We start from the raw sequence: 21,029 nt of genomic DNA on the forward strand, positions 1-21,029 counted from the left end.
AGGTTTGCATATTTAATAGTCCTAGGAGTATGGCATATTATTAGGGTAGCAATTAGAAGTCAGATCTGTAAATTAAAAGAAAAAATGGACTTTTAAATCTCATTCAGATGTAGGGTGCATTGGGTTTGCACATTTTAATATTTTGGCACATAACTGCCAGTTTGCCTCCTTTTGGGATTGTTCTTCACACAGCCCTGTGCCTCTGGTCTTTATGTTTTTCCCTTCTGTAGCTTCTACTCATTTCTTAACCCTGGGCAATCAGATTCCACTTCTAATAATTCAACAAATTTATTGTTTTTGGTGAATGGTAAATCCATTGGATTTATATTTTGCTCTCAGTCTGTTACTTTTTCTCCCTGTTTATTAAGTAATACACAGACACTGAAGAAATTTGGAAATTTGTAAGAATAGAGAGAAGTAGGAGGAAGTAGACCCAAAGTTCTGTCCAGTTCACACTGGCACGTTTCCTTTCAAGTTTTTGTTTTCTGTGCCATTTTTGACATTCAGGATGGTGTGCTTGGGTTAGAATGTATTTTATGTTATTTACATATTCTCTTTTTTTGGCTTAGCATTGGATCATAAATATTCCCCTGTGTCATCGAAAACTTAGCTAAGTTAGTGATCTGCTGTCAGATCACTTGAAACTTGAAGCAAATCTGGAGCATTCGGAACTGTAGCTTTTTTGAGGGTGAAGTACTTTTAGAAATGCACTTTAAAGTGTGCTGATTTGAGGATATTTCATTATGTGATCATTTCCTAGTTGGATATCTCCTATTTGACATTGGTTTTAAATTTTTCCTTTCCTTTTTTATTTTAAAGTACTAACATCTGTGCACAAATGCTTGGTTATGTGTTAAATTACTTTCTTATAATTGAGTCCTAGGAGTGTGAGTATTGGGTTATAGAGTTTTGAAAACTTTTAAGGCCCTTGATACAACTTTTCAGAAAACTCTTTGGTAATATGTACCAATTTATACCCACTCGCATTACATGAATGTGTGTCTTTTGATATATCTTTGTGAGCGTTGAGTATTACAGTTAAAAATAACTCTAATTCAGCTGGCAAAAAGAAGAATCTCCTATTTTAGGAAATACAAAAGTAATAGTGTATACTCAATAGAGGAAAAAGTTTTAAGTTCTTCAGAAATGTCTAAAGCAATAATTGGTGCCTGGCTGGTTGGAAGAGCACGTGACTCTTGATTTCGGGGTCGTGAGTTCAAGTCCCACAGCAGGTGTGGAGATTACTTAATAAATAAAACTTAAAAAAAAAAGAAGAAATGCATAAATTAGGCAACACAGCTAATAGTTTGGTAGATATTCTCCTCCCAGGTTCTATCTTTCTAGCAAGTCATTTTTATTTAATGCTTTTATGGCATTTGCACTCGTTCGCTTAACTGTTGTTTTGTCCCACCTGGTCTGACAGTTCCCCAAGGTCAGATGGCTATGGCTTATTCTCTTTGTGTACCCTGTGTCTGTTGAGCAGGGTTCCTGGGACATAAAAATGGCTTGGTGAATTCTTTGCAAAAATAGTAACTTTTGCCATCCTTATCCCTAAATAATATTTTAATGTGAGCGTCTGCTCTGATAAATTTCTTAAAATGGTTTTAAGACTCCCACATTATCTTCCCTCTCCTTTCCCTTTAGTATTTCATGTTTGTATTATTTCAGCTTCTAATTGGTAAGTGGAAGCAGTTAATGATGATATGACTAAATATCACATGAAAGAACATACGATATTTATGGGAATGATGAGAAACCTAAGGGTAGCCACATTGCAGAGTTGAATTTCTTAGTCCTTAGGGCCTTTGTTCTAAGACCCAGGTGAGAGCAGATAGACTTAACATTTGTTAATTTTAGACTTTAGGGATACTTACTATACGTATCTCCAAAGAATGTTTGAGTTCTGGGAAGATGACAGCAGGACATAGTTTTTTTAATCTCCACAGTTTTCTCTAAAAACAAAGTAACTAGAACAGCAAAATGGATACCTCGTGGACACCACCTCTGCAAGATGAAGTGAACGGTGTCCCCACAAACCCCAATGCAAGTGGGTGAGGGCCTATCTCCAGTAACTACAAGACATGCATGGTGTCCGTGCTTGTACAGAAGGAGGCAGCAGGCCGTCTGAAGGGCCTGAGAACAGGAGAACCGCAGGATCGCCAGCAAAAACTCCCTGGAAAGGGTGGCCGGCAAATTTGAGAACAGTAGCGGAGACAAAGATGTTTTCAAGTTTCCAGGATGTATGGGGCGTGTGGCGAGTTCTGAGGGTCAGAGCCGTCTGGTCCCTATGAACTTTCAAAGACAGTTGAAGCTCCTTTCCTGGCCAAAGCCCTGCACTTGAGGAGACACTGCTGGGAACGGAATCCAAAATAAGCAGGATGGCGACGGTGGAGGCAAAGGGAAAAAAGGTCGGATGAAGTGAGGGAAGGTGAACACACAGGAGATCTCACTTACGAGGCTGTATTTCAGTACCCTTCATGGAGACATAAAAGGACCAAAGCCAGAAAAGTTCTTCAGTTTTCTAAGTTTTTTTATTTTAGGGGTGCCTGGGTGATTCAGTCGGTTAAGTGTCTCACTCTTGATTTCGGCTCAGGTCAGGATCTCATGGTTCGTGGGTTTGAGCCCTGCATTGCGCTCTGCACTGACAGTGTGGAGCCTGCTTGGGATTCTCCCTCTCTCTCCTTCCCTCCCTCCCTCCCTTTCTCTCTCTCTCTGCCTCTGCCCCTTCCCGTGCTCATGGTTTCTCTTGCTTTCACAAAACAAATAAGTAAACTTTAAAAAAAAAAAAAAAGTAAAAATAAATGTTTTTTATTTTACATGAAAATGAGCAACAGGCAAGGATTGCAGTCCTATTTCCCACAGAGCTTTTGTAAGAAGAAAGGAATAAGGAGCAGAGTAATATTTGTGCAGACAGTGAAAGCGTGACAGCGAGAAATGTCCATAAAGCTAATGAAAACGATAACCTGGTGTTTTAGAACAAACCCAAATTTAGAAAGCGATATGAATATGAATATAAATCCGGATAGAAATCCTAGAAATGTGGTGGTAACTGAAGAAACGGGGAGAAAGTCATTAATAAAAATCTAGAAGCCTAATCTAGAAGGAACACAAGAGTGAACAAACACAATAAAGAATTTCTTTAGCGAACTGGAGATAAATAGAAAAAAAAAATTAAACAAAAAAGAACTGAAGAAAAATAACCATCTAGAAAAAGGTGACAGTTATTAAAGACAGGCAGTAAGGTTTCAACATATAGTAATAAGAAATCCTGAAGAACAAAAGTAATGAAACTTAATATATACTAAAAGTTAAATTTCCTGAAATTAAAAAAAAAAAAAGGATTTGCCACCACATTTTGAAAAGGTATGTTGTATACTTGTGTTATATGGGTCCAGAAATGACCCAACATGTAGACATATTTTTTAAAAATTACTGGACTTAAAAGATTCTTAGTGGGGCGCCTGGGTGGCTCATCAGTTGAGCGTCTGACTTTGCTTCAGGTCATGATGTTGCAGTCTGTGAGTTCGAGCCTTGCATTGGACTCTGTGCTGACAGCTCAGAGCCTGGAGCCTGCTTTGGATTCTGTGTCTCCCTCTCTCTCTGTTCCTCCCCCACTCACATTGTCTGTCTGTCTCTCTCAAAAGTAAAGATTAAAAAAATAAAAAAAAAGATTCTTGGGGTATCTAGGCAAAGACATACGTCATTATTAAAGGGAAAGAATAGGGGTGCCTGGGTAGCTCAGTTGGTTAGGCATCTGTCATCGGCTCAGGTCATGATCTCATGGTTCGGGAGTTCAAGCCCCACACTGGGCGCCGGGCTGACAGCTCAGAGTCTGGAGCCTGTTTCAGATTCTGTGTTCCTCTGTCTGTGCCTACCCCACTCGTGCTCTGTTTGTCTTTCTCTCTCTTTTCCAAAAAAAAAAAAAAAAAACAAAAAAAAACAAAAAAAAAAAACATTAAAAATTTTTTTTAAGGATTTAAAAAAAAATAAAGGGAAAGAATAATTAGATTACTTGATTTTGATAGTAACACTTTATGCCAGAAGCAGTGGGGTAACATTTAGTATTCTCAACAAAAACAAAAAAAGAAAGCCTGGAATTTTATATCCAGCTAAATGGACTAAACTATAAAAACAGACAAAGTGTTAGGAACACAGGTATGAATTTGGGGAACTTTGGTTTCTTTTTGAGCACTTCTTGAGGACTCTACTAGAGAATAAACTTGGGCAACCCAGAAAGACTGCAGGGACATGGATAGAAGGGGAGCATTAAACAGATGCTTGTGGAACTGAGAGTGAATGTTGGTTATCTGTGAGTGTGTTCTAGAATGCCCGTGCTCTCTGCAGTGAAGGTGCAGTTCAAATAACTGGAAAAATGAAAGAAGAAAGTTGCTGATTGCTTCCTAGTTCTTCATGGGGAGTAAAAGGGTAGTACTTCAAATGAGATGCTCAGAGGAGAGGACAGTTTAGGGGAGACCGTTACTCATTAAATTTCGGTGAGGATTTTTTTTTTTTTTTAAATTTTTTTTTTTTCAACGTTTATTTATTTTTGGGACAGAGAGAGACAGAGCATGAACGGGGGAGGGGCAGAGAGAGAGGGAGACACAGAATCGGAAACGGGCTCCAGGCTCTGAGCCGTCAGCCCAGAGCCTTACGCGGGGCTCGAACTCACGGACCGCGAGATCGTGACCTGGCTGAAGTCGGACGCTTAACCGACTGCGCCACCCAGGCGCCCCATCGGTGAGGATTTTAAGTAGGGGAATCAGCGGGGCCTACTTCTTCAACTCAAAACACGTAATGAGAGGGAAGGAAAACAGAAGAGGTTTGGGGCTGGCTATGCCAGAAATATGTTAATATAGAACTAACTATCAGAACAAAGTACAGAGCTCTAAACCTGTTTCTTGTGGAGAACTAGAAGCATAACGATGGTAAGAATACCTTGTAATACACAGAGTACATGGTGTGTACATAGCACATGCCCAGGAGATGTGCTCTTATTTTTATGATTAGTGTTCTCACCCCATCCAATCGTTACCGTACTATTTATGTGTATTGGGGGCTTGCATTTTCTTAAATTTCTCCTGAATTTGAGAAATTGGGATGTCTTTTCAAATTACACGTTAATGTCTCAAACTTTATGTTAGGCTTGTATTACCAGAGTTAACAGTCCGTTCGAATTCATATCTCATTTACATAACTTAAAATTTGTGTTGAAGGACTGTTTTATCTATTATTGGGATTATGCTACTTTGTGGCCTATGATTTGGACTGTGGAATTAGGCAGAAAGCATTTCCAGGAGCAGGGTAGGCGGAAGGGGAAAAACTGTGATGGGTAAAGGGTGTTATTCTTGGAACCAAGATAGCTGAAAATTAACATTTTGCTTTTTCATACTTATGAAATGATGAATGTATAAGATCCATTTTTACATGAATATCTTGTTGCAGTTATTATATTTTTCAACAGTATCCTTCAAAATTGAAAGATACCTGAAATACTTAAGCTCTTCTTTTTCCTCATTGAGTAAGACACAACATGTTTGTAATTTTTTTCTTCCTTTGACAGCAGGGACTTTTTCCTATCCCCTCACCTTTCTTATAAGGTGGGGGGGGGGGCGGGGGCGCACGCATGTGTGTGTGTGTAACTATTCCATGAAACATAATTTATGTGCCATAAAAATTTATTCATTTTATGAGTAAATTTGAGTTTTTGTTGAACTAGCACGATTCTGCAGCTTCTCACTACCACAATCCAGCTTAACATGCTGTTACTTAAAAATAACTCAAGTTCAGGTAGAACTTCTTTAAAGAAGAAAGTGAAAGTCACCAGTGATCCTAACATTCAGATTTACTTCGTGTGCTTTGTGGCTCCTTTAGACCATATTTAAGAAACAAAATCGGGGTCATATTTTACTTACTTTTTATAGTCTTTTACAATTTCAACACTTCTCCATCATTAATATTCTTTTATAGCATCATTTTTAATGGCTAATTGGTATTCTACAAATTAGTTACTATTTAACCTATTCCCCATTGTTGCTAATTAGTTCATAAATAATGTTTAAGTGAACATTATTATGTAGTCTTTTTGTTCCTCTTTGATTTACTGCCTTAGGTCTAATTCCTCGAAGTTGTAGTTGTTGAATTAAAGGATATGTACATTTTTTTTTTTTAAATGTTTATTTATTTTTGGGACAGAGAGAGACAGAGCATGAACGGGGGAGGGGCAGAGAGAGAGGGAGACACAGAATCGGAAACAGGCTCCAGGCTCTGAGCCATCAGCCCAGAGCCTGACGCGGGGCTCGAACTCACGGACCGCAAGATCGTGACCTGGCTGAAGTCGGACGCTTAACCGACTGCGCCACCCAGGCGCCCCCAGGATATGTACATTTTAAAAGACTTATGATACATATTTTCAAATATGTTTTAAAGTACAATTGTCACTTCTACCAGTTACACATCAGAACTTTCCCATGCTCTAGAATCCTGGCGATTTCAAAATGTTTGTTAATTTGATAGACACAGTAACTTAATTATTTTCCCTTGCACATGTTTGAATGTTAGTGAGACCGAGTATGTTCTATGTTATTCATGTGTTATGTTTTATGTTATTCATATGTGAGTTTCCTTTCAATATTCTTTGCTGGTATTTTTTTGAGGTTTTTGTTGTTGTTGTTGTTGTTTTAATTTGTAAGAGATCCTCATTGAAGCTTTATTGTAATGCCAAGAACTGTTACAAGCAATTTACATTTTTTTAATGCGTTTACTCTTCATGGTAAGTCTGAGATAGGCATGATAAGCCCAGCAGGGATTAGGGGGCCTGCCCCAGGTTGATCCTGTGAATGTAGCTAGGATTCAAACCTGGGAGCAAGCGTGACTCTAGACTCTTAACCAGTTACTTAGTTACTGCCAATCAGACATTTTCCAGTTTGCATTTGTCTTTTTAATTTTTGTTCCCAGTATCATTATACAGGATTTTGAAGTTTCTATATGGAGAAACTAGGTCTTATTAGTGTAACAGCTGGGACATAATAGATTCTCAAATATTTCTTGAACAATTGAGAACAAACCCATTAATAATCTGTTGATGGTGGTGACCTTTTATTTTCTGGATTGTATTTCCTCTTTTAAAGAGATTCCCAAGAGTTTCATAAATAATTTACTCTTTGGTTTCGATAAAATATAATAAGCTTATCTGTATTAGCTTTTCTGGAAAGTCTGTGGAAGTAACTGCTGCTTTAAAAAGGAACATTGTTCTTAAGCAAGTATGAGTTGTGAAGAATGTGTATTAACAACAGTGATTTGAATTGTAAATTCAAGTGAAATAAAATATGTGTTTTGGTTCTAGAAATAATTTGATGAAGTTTAGTTTTTGTAGTTTTAGAAAATGGGTAGATTTGGCCACTGTTTAAAAAGATTTTTGAATAAATTGTGGTTTACTTTAAGAAGTAACAAGCTGTAAAAGGAAAGCCCAAACTAAGAAAGCCGAAGTAAAAAGTTATTACGGTTTAAGATTTGGATATTGTAGATTACTTTCTTCAAAGGTGTGTAATTTAAGATTTTACCTCTTTCTAAAAGGTTTTGTCTTCCTTTTCCTTTGATATTTGACATCAGGCTACTTTGTAGTCTTTCTTTAGTTTGGTCAAGACCTGTATATCCTTCATGCTAGTCTTTTTAAAACGTGTAGCATCTTGGGGCGCCTGGGTGGCTCAGTCAGTTAAGCGTCTGACTTCGGCTCAAGTCATGATCTCACAGTTTGTGAGTTCGAGCCCCGCGTTGGGCTCTGTGCTGACAGTTTGCTCAGAGCCTGGAGCCTGCTTAGGATTCTGTCTCCCTTTCTCTCTGCCCCTCCCCCACTCACACTCTGTCTCTGTCTCTCTCAAAAATAAATAAGCATTACAAAAAAATTTAAAAAAACGTGTAGCATCTATATCGTTCAATGGATCTCTGTATTAGAGATTAGATTAGAGAGAAACACAGATTTATCTCCCATTTTTATACACCATCCCCGAAATACACTCCATGGAATCAAGTACTCCAAAAAGCAGACACTTGAAAATGTAAATATTTATCTTCTTATTGTAAACCTAGATCTCCTTTCTGTAAAGTTATAAAAGTTAAAAAAAAAAATGTGTTGGATATTTGATGTTTCTCTAACCTGCTCGTTACAACCAGCGTTCTTTCCTCCTATGAGAAGTAGTATTTTTTAGGCTATGTTCAGCTGACATGTTAAAAATTCATATTTGTACTTTTCCTCTATATTAAGCAGTAATTACTCAGTTTACATGCGTATGCTAGTACTTCATTATGAAAGGAAAAAATAATCAGTTTTCCTTATTCTCCTTAGTGGTAAAATCGCTTTTAATCTTAAATTTTTATTTTCATTTATTTTTATTTAATTAAAAAAATTTTTTTTAACGTTTATTTTTATTTTGAGAGACAAGAGAGCTTGAGTGGAAAAGGGACTGAGAGCGAGAGACACAGAATCTGAAGTAGGCTCCAGGCTCTGGAACCCATGAACCGTGAGATGATGACCTGAGCCGAAGTTGGACATTTAACTGACTGAGCTTGAATTTTTCAATTCTTGAATTTTTCAATTCTTCCTTTGGTTACTTCTGTAACTTTAAATATAGTAATGTGTTTATAACTCTGTTTTATTATTTAAAAAACTAATGACTGTCCTTCCAGAAAGACGAAATCGAATAGCTCTTTGTGCTGCTTTTCTTCCTGCCAATTTGTCGTCTTCTAAGTTTTTTTTCTGGGGGCGCTTGGGTGGCTCAGTTGGTTAAGCATCCAACTTTAGCTCAGGTCATGATCTTGTGGTCTGTGAGTTCGAGCCCCACGTCGGGCTCTATGCTGACAGCTTGGAGCCTGGAGCCTGCTTCCAATTCTGTATCTCCCTCTCTCTGCCCCTCCCCTGCTTGCACTCTGTCTGTCTGTCTGTCTGTCTCTCTCTCTTTCAAAAATAAACATTAAAAAAAAATTAAAGTTTTTTTTCTGTTGATTATGACTAAAATTTTATAAAACTGATTTAAACCTCTCTTTCTTGATCCATCACTTTTAGACAATTTCTCTTGATTTCCCAAGATACTCAGTGAGGGTTTTAGGACCTTTGTTATATTTCTTAACTATGTCACAGACTTTACCCACCAGATGGTCACTTTTACATTGTATGTACATAAGTATATACACTTTTACGCACCTTTCCTTAACTAGAATTGAATCCCATGTTTTGTTTTTGAGATTCTTTTGAAAATTGAAAACAAAAAACTGTCCTGGAAAAGTGGAGAGAGGGAGATGTAAATATTGTGTCACTAAGTTTGTTCCGCTCGTAGGTGAGATGCTAACCCTGGGACTGAGGTGTGGTGTTGGCAATATAATGGTTGGTTTTGTAAGAGGATTTAATTGTCTGATACTGTATGAGTTGATATGCATTGAACTTTCACCAGAAAGAACTTTTTTAAAAGCCTCAGATGCAGAGTAATTGTTTATGACACTTGTCACCTTTGGTCTATACATGACCCCCCCCCCCCCCCCCTTTTTTTAATAGTATTCTAATAGTAAATACCTGTGCACCCCTGTTGCCCAGCTCAAGAACTTCACTTCCTCCGCCATGTCAGCTTCTCCCCCTGTGAGAGGACTGCAGACAGGTTGGGTGTTTATGGTGAGCCATTGGACCTGCAGGCTTCAGTTCAGCAAGTGTGAATTGGGGTCTTGGCAAGAAGGACTCATTTGTCCATTGCCAGGTTGAGGAGGCCCCAGCGAGAAGTATGGACTGCTGGGTTGCCCATCTAGCCCTTCCTAGGCACGTGACTTAGTATCCTCACAGGGTCTTTCTTTGGCCTTAGCCTGGGGGCGCCTGTGTTTCAGTGGCTGAGACCCCGTGTGTTGACTGTGGGTACTTCCTAGAGGCACCCGGAGAGGAGTGACCATGTGGCAGATAGTTGTCTTCTTTTTCTCCAATTTTCCTTTCTCACCCAGGATGGCACTTGCCACTTCCACTGTGGTTTCTGGTGCCAGCTTTCAGCTGGAGGGCTGACATTCCTTTGATCGTTGGTATGATCCCATTGGCCTTTTGTCCTGAAGAAATCTGTCAGAATCTTTGGTTTACTGTCAAGTCCCTATTCTGTGCTTTAATTAATTGATTTTATTTTTGTGACTCCCTACTACCATTTTGGTGGATATTATGGACAATATGAACAAGTATGCTCAGTCTAGCTAGTGCTCTAGATTTTCTTTTTTAAAAGGACCCTCTTCTCCCATCTCAGGAAACTGAACTTCTAGGTGTGGTGTTGATTTCTTTTCTTGCTGGTAGTCTAAGAGGATTTTTTTAAAGCACTATTCCAATTATGGCCTTGGTTCTCTGTTTACTGGTGAATTCGGGTAAGCACAGTTGACCCTCGAATGATGCAGTCGAAAATTCAAGTATAATTTTTGACTCTCCAAGAACTTTACTACTACTGTTAACTACTTAACTACTACTGTTGACCAGAATTGTTGCAGGTAATGTAAACAATCGATTATCATGTTTTGTTTTGTATGTTGTATGTATTGTATACTGTGTTCTTAAAGTAAGATAGAGAAAAGACCATGTTACTAAGAAAATCATAAGAGAAAATACATTTACAGTACTCTTTATAAAAAAAAATCATGTATAAGTGGATTTGTGCAGTCAAACCCTTGTTCAAAGGTCAACTGTATAAAGAAGTAGGTGGCCTTTTGGGTCTCAAGAAAACATTCCTGCTTTAAGTAGTATACTTTAAGTGTAGCACTTAAACTTGCCCATGTGAGAAGCAGCCGTGTTGAAAGTCAATACCTGTACTTCATTTTCTGCCTTTGTGACTTTTGGTTTGGGCTCTGTTTGGAAGCACTTTTTTCTCTGTCCCTGATCTGTTCACATGTTTTACCTCCCCATGGACAGATACATGGCCTCCCTCTCTTTATTACCTTGAGTTTTGGAGGATGACTGCTTTTCTCTTTCAGGTGCTTCCCACGCAAAGCTCTTGAAAGTGAAATTTTCAGGGGTGCCTGGCTGTGTCAGAAGAGCATGCAACACCTTTTTTTTTTTTTAAATGTTTATTTGCTTTTGAGAAAGAGAGTGGGGAACAGAGGAATTCAAATGGGCTTCACACTGACAGCAGAGAGCCCCGTGTGGGGCTCCAACCCACAAACCATGAGATCATGACCTGAACTGAAATCGGCTGCTCAGTCGACTGAGCCACCCCAGGTGCCCCAACTATGCAACTCTTGATCTTGGGGTCATGAGTTTGAGCCCCATGTTGGGTGTAGAGATTACTAAAAAAAAAATAAAGTGAATTTTTCACATTCATTAAAAAATTTTTTTTTTAATGTTTTTATTTATTTTTGAGGGAGAGACAGAGTGTGAGCTGGGGAGGGGCAGAGAGAGAGAGGGAGACAAAGAATCCGAAGCAGGCTCCAGGCTCTGAGCTGTCAGCACAGAGCCCGATCTGAGGCTCGAACTCGGGAACCATAAGATCATGACCTGAGCCAAAGTTAGATGCTTAACTGACTGAGCCACCCAGTTGCCCCTTTATCGTTCATTTTTAAAATAAGAATAAATATAAATCTGTCCTCTTGTTTTCACATGACATGGAAATTGACAAGTAAATATTTAATACAGTTTAAGGTGAAGGCACTTAACAAAGATGAAACTCTTTTATTGCCTTGATAAGCACAAAGCGAAATGGGTTTTTAACCCTCAACTTAATTTGTGAGAATCTTTTTTTGTTTTAGCGATATGCGTTAATAATGGTAACAGTTAAATAAAGGCCTGATCAGTCAACTTTTATATTTCCACAGTACTTGGATGAGGGAGCAAAAATACATTTAATATAAAATAACGAGTATTGATAATGTTCTAGGAGTCTTTTTTGTTTCATCAGGGGAAGGAGGAAGAAGATGAAACCATACCCCACATTGAAATAGTTGATCCACAAGGGTAAAGAATATTCCAGGCTTTAAAAATTTATGTCTTTGATACAGATTTAAATAAAAGTTTACCTTCTGTTTTTATAAGTGGACTTAATGAGAAGGAGGGAGTAAAAGAAAGCATGGAGATTCCTCTTAAGTTGGAGACGACAGATACTTGGCTTAATCTTTCGTAAAAGATGGTTAGCAAAACAGAATGGTGGCAGGCTCATTTTATGGAATGAGGTTTTACAAACTTGATTAAAGTAGTTGCCCAAAAATGTTTGAATATTTTTCCAGATTAGATGGCTTCAAATTAATCTACTTGCCATATTTTAGAATTATAAAGTTACATTGTATATCTCCCTAAAATACAAAATCGTTATGGTATGATGTCATTTCAGAAAATCGTGGATGATTTATTATTTGGCCTAATAATGGCCTGTTCAGACATTGAGAGGTTGGAGGCTTTTTATATATATTGAGCATCATTAATTATCGATGAGAAGTTATTTAAATATATTTCTTTTTACCATATAGGGGAGAATGTAATTGGGATACTGTATTTAAAAAATTAATGATTAAATTATTAGAAAACTTATTTCCTTTAGTAGGAATTGAATTCTAAAATATATTTTAGTAATGAAGGTTTATTTAGTGAGTTAACTTTTTAAACATTTTAAGTGTTTAATTTTGGAATCTGATAGTACTCGTCATTGACACTTTCCTAAACTAAACTCCACAATTTAAGTAGCTTAAAAATTTTTTTGATCAACATTTTATTTATTTATTTATTTTTTCAACGTTTATTTATTTTTGGGACAGAGAGAGACAGAGCATGAACGGGGGAGAGGCAGAGAGAGAGGGAGACACAGAATCGGAAACAGGCTCCAGGCTCTGAGCCATCAGCCCAGAGCCCGACGCGGGGCTCGAACTCACGGACCGCGAGATCGTGACCTGGCTGAAGTCGGACGCTTAACCGACTGCGCCACCCAGGCGCCCCTTGATCAACATTTTAAATTCAGGGTGTTTTATCCTGGAGTACCTGTAACCAGGCAGAGGATGTCTCCTTGGGTCCCTAAGCCACTAAAGAAAATAAAAGTGCCAAGGTTTTAATTTTTCCCCCTTCAAGGACAGGAAAGTTTCATGATATGAAGAATGTTTAAGAGGTGGACTAGGAAACATTCCTGTTTACATGGAAAATGCTTTATTTACTGATGTTGATTGGAAGCTAGTCTTAGGATTGCTTTCCCAATGTGGAGGGAATAAGAGAAGCCTGAACCTGGGAGAACTAGCCAAAATGTTAAAGGCTCATGGACAAAAATGTGAACTAAATTGATTTAAAAATTTTCTCTTATTTCTCTTCTTGCCTTTGTCCTTACTATTAAAGGAGGTTTGTAAGCATTCCAAGTAGTTAAACACACCAGATGATACCTAAAGTTTGAAGTGAACTGACATTGAGTCTTTCAGGGAATGGATTAAATGCTTTGGGTTTGAGAGTGATTTTCAAACTTTTCTTAAGCCTTGATTAGTAGATGCTGTAGGTGATGGCATGGGGAATGATTCCGAGCTACTCTTTTTTGAAAGCTTATATTTAAATATAATTTTCGTATGTGCGGGTAAACCAAGATGCTTATTGATACCTGACTGATCTATTGATTATTCATAGATACTGTTTGAAGATGGTTTGAGAGGGCTTTGATTTTCATCTATAGATAGGATCTTTTATGCACTATTTTTCTAAAAAGCATAGTTTCTTCTTTAATAGAATGAGAGGTTAGTATTAGATGATCTTTAAGCTTTCTTCCACCTTTAAAGTTCAGTAATTGATCTCTCTCCTCCAAGAAGCTGACTCTGGTTTGGTTTTATTGGACTTTAAGTGGTTTTCATCCAGAATCTCTAAGTGGAGAGAACATGAGAAGAAGTTAGGAGACAATTATGGGTGGTGGGTGCTTGAAGATGGTGAAGTGGCTTCAGTTTTCTTAAAGGGGAAGATAATATGCAGTGATATAGGACCAACATGCTGTTTTCTTTCAGTCTCGTGCTCAAAATCTGCTCTGTGTCTTAATTCAGTGTAGTTTTCAAATGCTGAAAGTCTTTCTGGAGACATTTACAGACATTGTGCGGAAAAACAGATTTTAAAATCACTAACTTCCTTGGTATGGGATGAATCTGTACTCCATTTAGAAGGAGATAATTGCTAGGATAGGTGGGACAAGTTGATCTATTTTAAAATAAAATTGTATCTTTTATGAAGATAGAATTATAAGGCACAAATGGGAACTGTGTCTCCTTGACATGTTTCAAAGCGTTTCTCTGAATATGTGAGATTGAAGAAATTCTCTCAACAACTAAGAATTGTCTGGACACTGATGTTCTTTAAAATTATCTTTGTAGTTGTTAGTATGTACTGACAGAGGTTTTTAATGTTTTATTCCTTATGAGAAAATTTACATGTGAATATAACGTGTTTATATTATACTTATATCTTAGTTGAACTTGGTTCCAAAGAGTCTTGTTTACTTGGTCCCAATTTGCATATCCTAAGCCCTATAGGTTAATACTTAATTTGGGTTTTATTATTTTTAAATTATTTTTGAAGTTATATCGTAACGTGTCGTAATCAGAAGCAAAATATTATTTTTCTTCAGTCTGATAAAATTTAAGACTTCTAGCAAGCCATGTGTTCTGTTATACCCACCTTTCATTTAGCCTTCCCATAATAGAATAAATATGCTTTGTAGGATTCCTCAAAAATGTAATGTTTGAGAATCTTTTTAAATGTATAGAAAGACATTTACATAATGCTTGCTTTTGACTAGGTGGGGGAAAAGTTGAAATGTTGATTGCAGCTTCTGTTAGAAAAACTCATCTTTAGAGTAAAAAGTTAAAATGATAACAAATACACTACTTTGTATTCTGTGTGTATTACCATTGGATTGCTTTTGGAGTGGAAAGTAAAATATGATTCTAATCCTTTACAGTTGCTGTTAATTTTGCTCCAAACCTGAAAGTGTTAACAGCAACTTGAAAATGTGACAAAGCTCAATTTCATTTCTTGTTTATTGCTTGTTTTCCTATTGGACAATTGGAAGTAGCTCTGCCCTGGCAACTAAAATAGGCTATTTGCATAACCTAGTTTGATTGGCTAGCATTCCGACTAACAGTTCCAATCATATGGTGTCGGTTTAGTGGTAGGCTATGCTAATTAGCCACTGTTGCTGGGGTTCTGGATGGTTTCTGTGTGCTGTTCTGCTGCATTGTGTTGCCTGGTGAGAGACATTGATAAATGAGTGTTTAATGATCTGCAGCAGTTCCCACTCACTGCGGGCAGGCGGATTTTAGAACAGAAGTGGAAATAAGGATTTAATTGCTCTGCTAAATACCTGTAACCAAAATATGTATATTATATCACAGAAGCTAAGTTGTATAAAATCTTCATCTAATTAAATACTTTAGAGCATAAAAGGGAAATATTTAGCTTTGTCTCAAAATATAACTCCGGTGGCAGCACTATGCACAGGTTTTCTAAAACCCTGTTAAATAAAATTGACCATTTTTTATTCCAGATGAGAAATAGTACCATTGCAATAAGTAACATACTTGACTTTTCTCATGATGTTAACCTTTCATAAAGGTACATGTTTGTTTTTCATAAATTGCTGCAAGCTTTGGGGCAGAATTTGTCTTGTACTGCCCATGTAATCTAGCAGATAGCATAAACTCGAACTCCTGGTTCATGTTCTTCTGTTCATTTGGAAGATCAGGTGTTATTCACCACCTCCTGCTATTACTGCCTTTCTAATTTAAGTCAGATGTTTTAACTGTTGCTTGTACTATATATATTTTTTGGTTTACATTGAGTCTTTATCGGGTGCTGTTAGGTGGCAGATTCTGTAGGAAATACAAAACTCAGTGCTTTGTTCAAGGAACATTAAGAGGTAAAGAATAAATACTTGGTAAATACTTGCAAAGTTCGATAAAATTGAAAACATTCATACAGAAAGTGCCATAAGGATTTATCCAGAAGAGTACAGGAAAAAAAAAATCAGGCATTTTAAGAATAGGGACATGGGGAATGGGTTGAGTGTTTGGGGAAGGCTTAAAGAGGAAACCCATAGAACTTGTTAAGGTTTTAATTTTTTTAAATGTTTTATTTATTTTTGAGAGAGAGAGAAAGCGCTAGTAGGGGAGGGGCAGAGAGAGAAGGAGACACAGAATCCGAAGGAGGCTCCAGGCTCTGAGCTGTCAGCACAGAGCTTGACTCGGGGCTCAAACTCACCAACTGAGGTCAAGACTTGAGCCAAAATTGACTGAACCACCTGTGTTAAGGTTTTAAACATGGCTTAGGATTCAAGTAGCTGGAGAGTAATAGGAAAGAACACTTGAGTGTGAAGAATAGATAGCAGTTGAATGAAAGTAATTTTTCTGGTGTTTTTCATTTGTCCAATATAGATGGTCACACTGATAGATCAAGGGCCCCCAGTGTCTTAGATATTTCAATGCCTGGGCTTCCAGGCAGGCTGGTTGTCCTTCCCTTAAAATAAGAGCTGCTGTTGTAGTGTTCTAGCTCTCATTTTCTTTGGCTTTTCTTCACTTTGTTTGGTGGCAAGCAGTGCTTTTCCCTTTTGTGTCTGTTGGTTAAAGCATAGGACTTTTTAACTTCTTTTCCTCCTTCCCTTTTGGCCCTAAAGCAGTGAAATACAAGATGACACCAAAAATAATTCGTGTGAATTTAGATGACTGTCAAGTCTACGAACTTTTACCCCTTTACTTGTTCTGTCTTTAAGAGTCTAGTTAAATTAGATGGTTAAGCTCATTGGACAGTCTTACAGCCTTGGAAAGAATAAAAGCAATTAAACATTAACATTTGATTTGTAAAATGCTTTCCTAGGCATATATACTTCATTCACCTACATAGTCGAAGGAACATAGACTCTTGGACTCGGGGAATTTAGAATGGTGGTTGAGGTATGTCTGTACACAACTTTATCACATGGCAGAGTATGCACACTGTAAGAGAAGTGGAAATTCGGAAGTGGGAATAATCCTTTTTGGATCAGGACTAGGAAAAGATTCGTGGTGGAAGTGGTATTTCCCATGGTGTTGGGTAATGGATAGGATTTTAGTAGGTGACAGTGTAAGTCAGTAGGGTGTGGCTGATGCTATCTAGTTGAAGGTGGAGGCCCTTTCAGAACATTTTGTTGACTAAGGTTGATGGTAAAGAGACGGTTATTGAGGGCCATGAAGGATGGATGGCACTGACTTTCAAGTTTCTCTTGTAAAAAAAAAAAAAAGTGGATTTTTAAATTCTTTTTAAAGCAGTATTTCAGTTTTACGAAGACATGTCTTCTATGAATGTTTACAAATTTCAGAATAGACATTTCTTTGATTTTAAAATACTAAAACACAACATTGAATAATTTCCAGGTGTTTGATCTTTGTGACTGGAAAGTTTGAGTTGCCATCACATGAGATGGGATGTGCTGTCGAAGAAGCAGATTTGAGAGGGTGTGCCTATAAAAAGTCCTGTTTTGGATGGGCTACAGCTTCTTTTAACAGCTTTATTGTGTTATAATTGTCATATAATAAGCTTCCTCCTATTTAAATACACGATTTGATGGCTTTAAATCCACATGTACCACCTGTGAGACTTTTACCACCACCAGGATAATGAACATATCCATTCCTCCCTCAAAAGTTTCCTTGTAGTTTTTTGTAGTCCTGCTTCTTGTTCGTTCCCACCTCCCCCCAATCCCTAGGTGACTGCTGGTCTGTTTTCTGTCAGTACACATTACTTTTTCTAGAATTTTGTATAAATGGAATCATTTTGTCTGGTTGGCCTTTTTTGTCTGGTTTGCACTCAGCACAGTCATTTTGAGGTTCATCCATGATGGTAGTACGTGTCGGTAGTTCATTTCTTTTATTACTGAGTAGTCATTGTGTAGATACATCACAAAAATTTACCATTCGCTTGTTGAAAAGACATTGAGTTCATTTTACAGTTTTGGTTGTTAGAAATAAAGTTGCCGTGAATATTAATGTACAGGTCTTTGCATGGTCATGTTTTTATTTGTTTTGGATGAAGACACCTAATAATGGCATGACTGGATCATATGGCAGGTGTATGCTTCCTTTTTTAAGAAACTGGTAAACTGTTTTCCAAAGTGGTTGTGTCAGTTTGCATTCCTACCAGCATTGTAGAGGGCCTTTCGGTTCATTCCTCCACATCTTGCCATATTCGGTGTGGTCATTCTTTTATTTATATATATATGTATGTATGTATATATATGTATGTATGTATATGTATTTTTATTTTTAGTTTTTTTAATTTTAGTTTTTTTTAATTTCATTTTTTATTTTTTAAAATTTACATCCAAATTAGTTAGCATATAGTGAAACAATGATTTCAGGAGTCGGTGTGGTCATTCTTTTTAATTTTAGTCATTTTAATAGTTGTGTAGTGATATCTCACTCGTGTTTCCCAGTGAGTAATGATGTTGAACACCTTTGCGCATGCTTGTTTGCTCTGTATATGTTGTCTTTGGTGAAGTGTTTGTACAGATCTTTGTCTGACTTCTTTTCCTACTGTGGAGCTTTGAGAATTCTTGATCTATTTTGGATACAGGTCCTTTATCAGATAATGTGATTTACAAAGATTTTCTCATAGTCCATGGCTTACCTTTTCATTTTCTTAAAAAAATATCTTGGAAAACAGATACTTAAAATTTTTATGAAGTGTAATTTGTGTCTTTAAAAATTTTTTAATGTTTATTTATTTTTGAGAGAGAGAAAGAGACAGAGCGTGAGCAGTGGAGGGGCAGAGAGAAAGACAGAGACAGAGAAAGAACTGGAAGTGGGCTCCAGGCTCCAGGCTGTCAGCACAGAGCCCGACGCGGGGCTCCAACTCATGAACTGTGGAGAACATGACCTGAGCCGAAGTCGGAGGCTTAACCGACTAAGCCACCCAAGCGCGCCCCTGAAGTATAATTTGTTGATTTGATCTTTTTATGGGTCATGCTTTGGAAAACACTTGCCTAATTGTCCCAAGATCTAAAAGGTTTTCTTTTTTTTCCCCCTTACCTACGGATTTTATAGTTTTAGGTTTTACATTTAAGTCTGTGATCCATTTGGAGTTAACATTTGTTATGGTTCTGCAAGGAGTAGCTAAAAGATCACTTTTTTTTTTTTTTTTGGAAATGGATATCCAGTTATTCTAGAACCATGTGGCAAAAGGACTGTTCTCTCTCCACCTTTGTATCCTTGTTGAAAATCATTCGTGGGTCTGCATCTTTTCTGTTCTGTTAATCTGTTAGTGTATCTTGATGCCAATACTGTAGTTTTTATTACTATAGCCTAATAACATGTATTGACATCAGTGTTAGTCCTACAGTTTTCTTCTTTTTTAAAATTGTGACTACTCTGTGTTGATTGGGATTGTGTTGAATTATAGATAGTTTTGGGTAAAATTGACATCCTGACAGGATGGATTCTTCAGACTCACGCACGTGGTATAACTCTCCCTCTGATTCGATTTTTCTTTAATTTCTCTAATTTTTCTAATTTTTAGTGTGCAGGTCTTTCAGTGACATTTTTGTCATATTTATACCTAAAGTATTTCATATTTTTGATACTATAAGTGGTTTTTAATTTTTAGTTTCTGATTGTAGTTGCTGGTACATAGGAATACAACTGAGTTTTGTATATTGATCTTGTTTTCTGCAACCTTGCTAAATCACTTAAAAAATGTTTTTTAAATATTTATTTATTTTTAAGAGAGACAGAGCATGAGCAGGGAAGGGGCAGAGAGAAAGGGAGACACAGAATCTAAAGTAGACTCGAGGGTCTGAGCTGTCCACACAGAGCCCGACGCAGGGCTCGAACTCACGAACAGTGAAAATGTGACCTGAGCGAAGTCCAGTGCTTAACTGATACAGCCACCCAGGCGCCCCAGCTTGCTGAATCGCTTATCTTTAATAGCTGTTTGGTAGATGCCATGAGATTTTCTACATGATTCTGTTGTCTGTGATTAGAGACAGTTTGCTTCTTTCTCCCTTTCCGGTTTGATTACCTTGTATTTCTTTTCTTGCCTCTCTGCACTGGCTGGAACTTCCATGGAATGTAGAATACATAAAGAACATAGAATACAATGTTGAATTGAAGTGATGAAAGAGGCTTGTCTTTTTCCTTATCTTAACAGAGAAACATTCAGTCACCACCACTGAGTGTGGTGCTAGTCTTTGCCCTTTATCAGGTTGAGGAAGATACCCTTCAAGTCCCGGTTTGCTAAAGGTCTTTTTTTTTTTTTTTTTTTTTTTTTAATTGAGAATGGTTGTTGGGTTTTGTCACATTTTTTCCTGCATCTGTTGAGATTCACCGGTGTGGTTTTTTTTTTTTTTAAAGTTAATTTGGTGAATAATATTGATTTCTGAATGCTAAACTGTTTCTGAAATAATGGCCACTTGGTAATAATATATTGTCTCTTTTTAAATTTATTTTTATTTTTTGAGAGAGAGAGAGCACGGTGCTCATGCAGGTACAAGCAGGATAGGCAAAAGGAGAGGGAGAATTTTTTTTTTTTAAATGTTGATTTATTTTTGAGAGAGCATGGACAAGGTAGGGGTGGAGGGGGGTGGGGGGGGGGACAGAAGATCCCAAGTGGGCTCTGCACTGAGAGCAGTGTGCCCGATACAGGGCTCGAACTCATGAACCAGGAGATCATGACCTGAGCTGAAGTCGGACACTTAACTGACTGAGCCACCCAAATGCCCAGGAAAAGAGAGAATCTTAAGCTGGGGCTCGATCTCATGAGAGATCATGACCTGAGCTGAAATCAAGAGTGGGACGCTCAACTGACTGAGCCACCCAGATGCCCCATATTGTCCCTTGTTTTTAGATTGTAGGATTCCGTTTACTATAATTTTGTTTAGTATTTTTGTATCTTCTGTTCATGGAAGTTCTTGGGGTTTCATTGACTTTTCTGTGTTGTTTTTGTTTTCTGTTTCATTGATTTCTACTCTGGATGTTCATTATTTTTTTTTATTCTTTCACTTTGAATTTCATTTGGATATTTTCTATTAAGGTAGAAAACAAGTCAGTGATGTGGT

At 37.4% G+C, this 21,029-nt stretch overlaps 1 protein-coding gene across 6 annotated transcripts in view; it reads left to right on the top strand.

Moving 5' to 3' along the window:
* DYRK1A (dual specificity tyrosine phosphorylation regulated kinase 1A) overlaps positions 1-21,029 on the top strand; it is a 149,665-nt gene that overhangs the window by 57,917 nt on the left and 70,719 nt on the right. The window lies entirely within an intron of this gene.

Source organism: Lynx canadensis, chromosome C2, assembly GCF_007474595.2.
Source record: "Lynx canadensis isolate LIC74 chromosome C2, mLynCan4.pri.v2, whole genome shotgun sequence".
Classification (NCBI taxonomy): Eukaryota; Metazoa; Chordata; class Mammalia; order Carnivora; family Felidae; genus Lynx; species Lynx canadensis.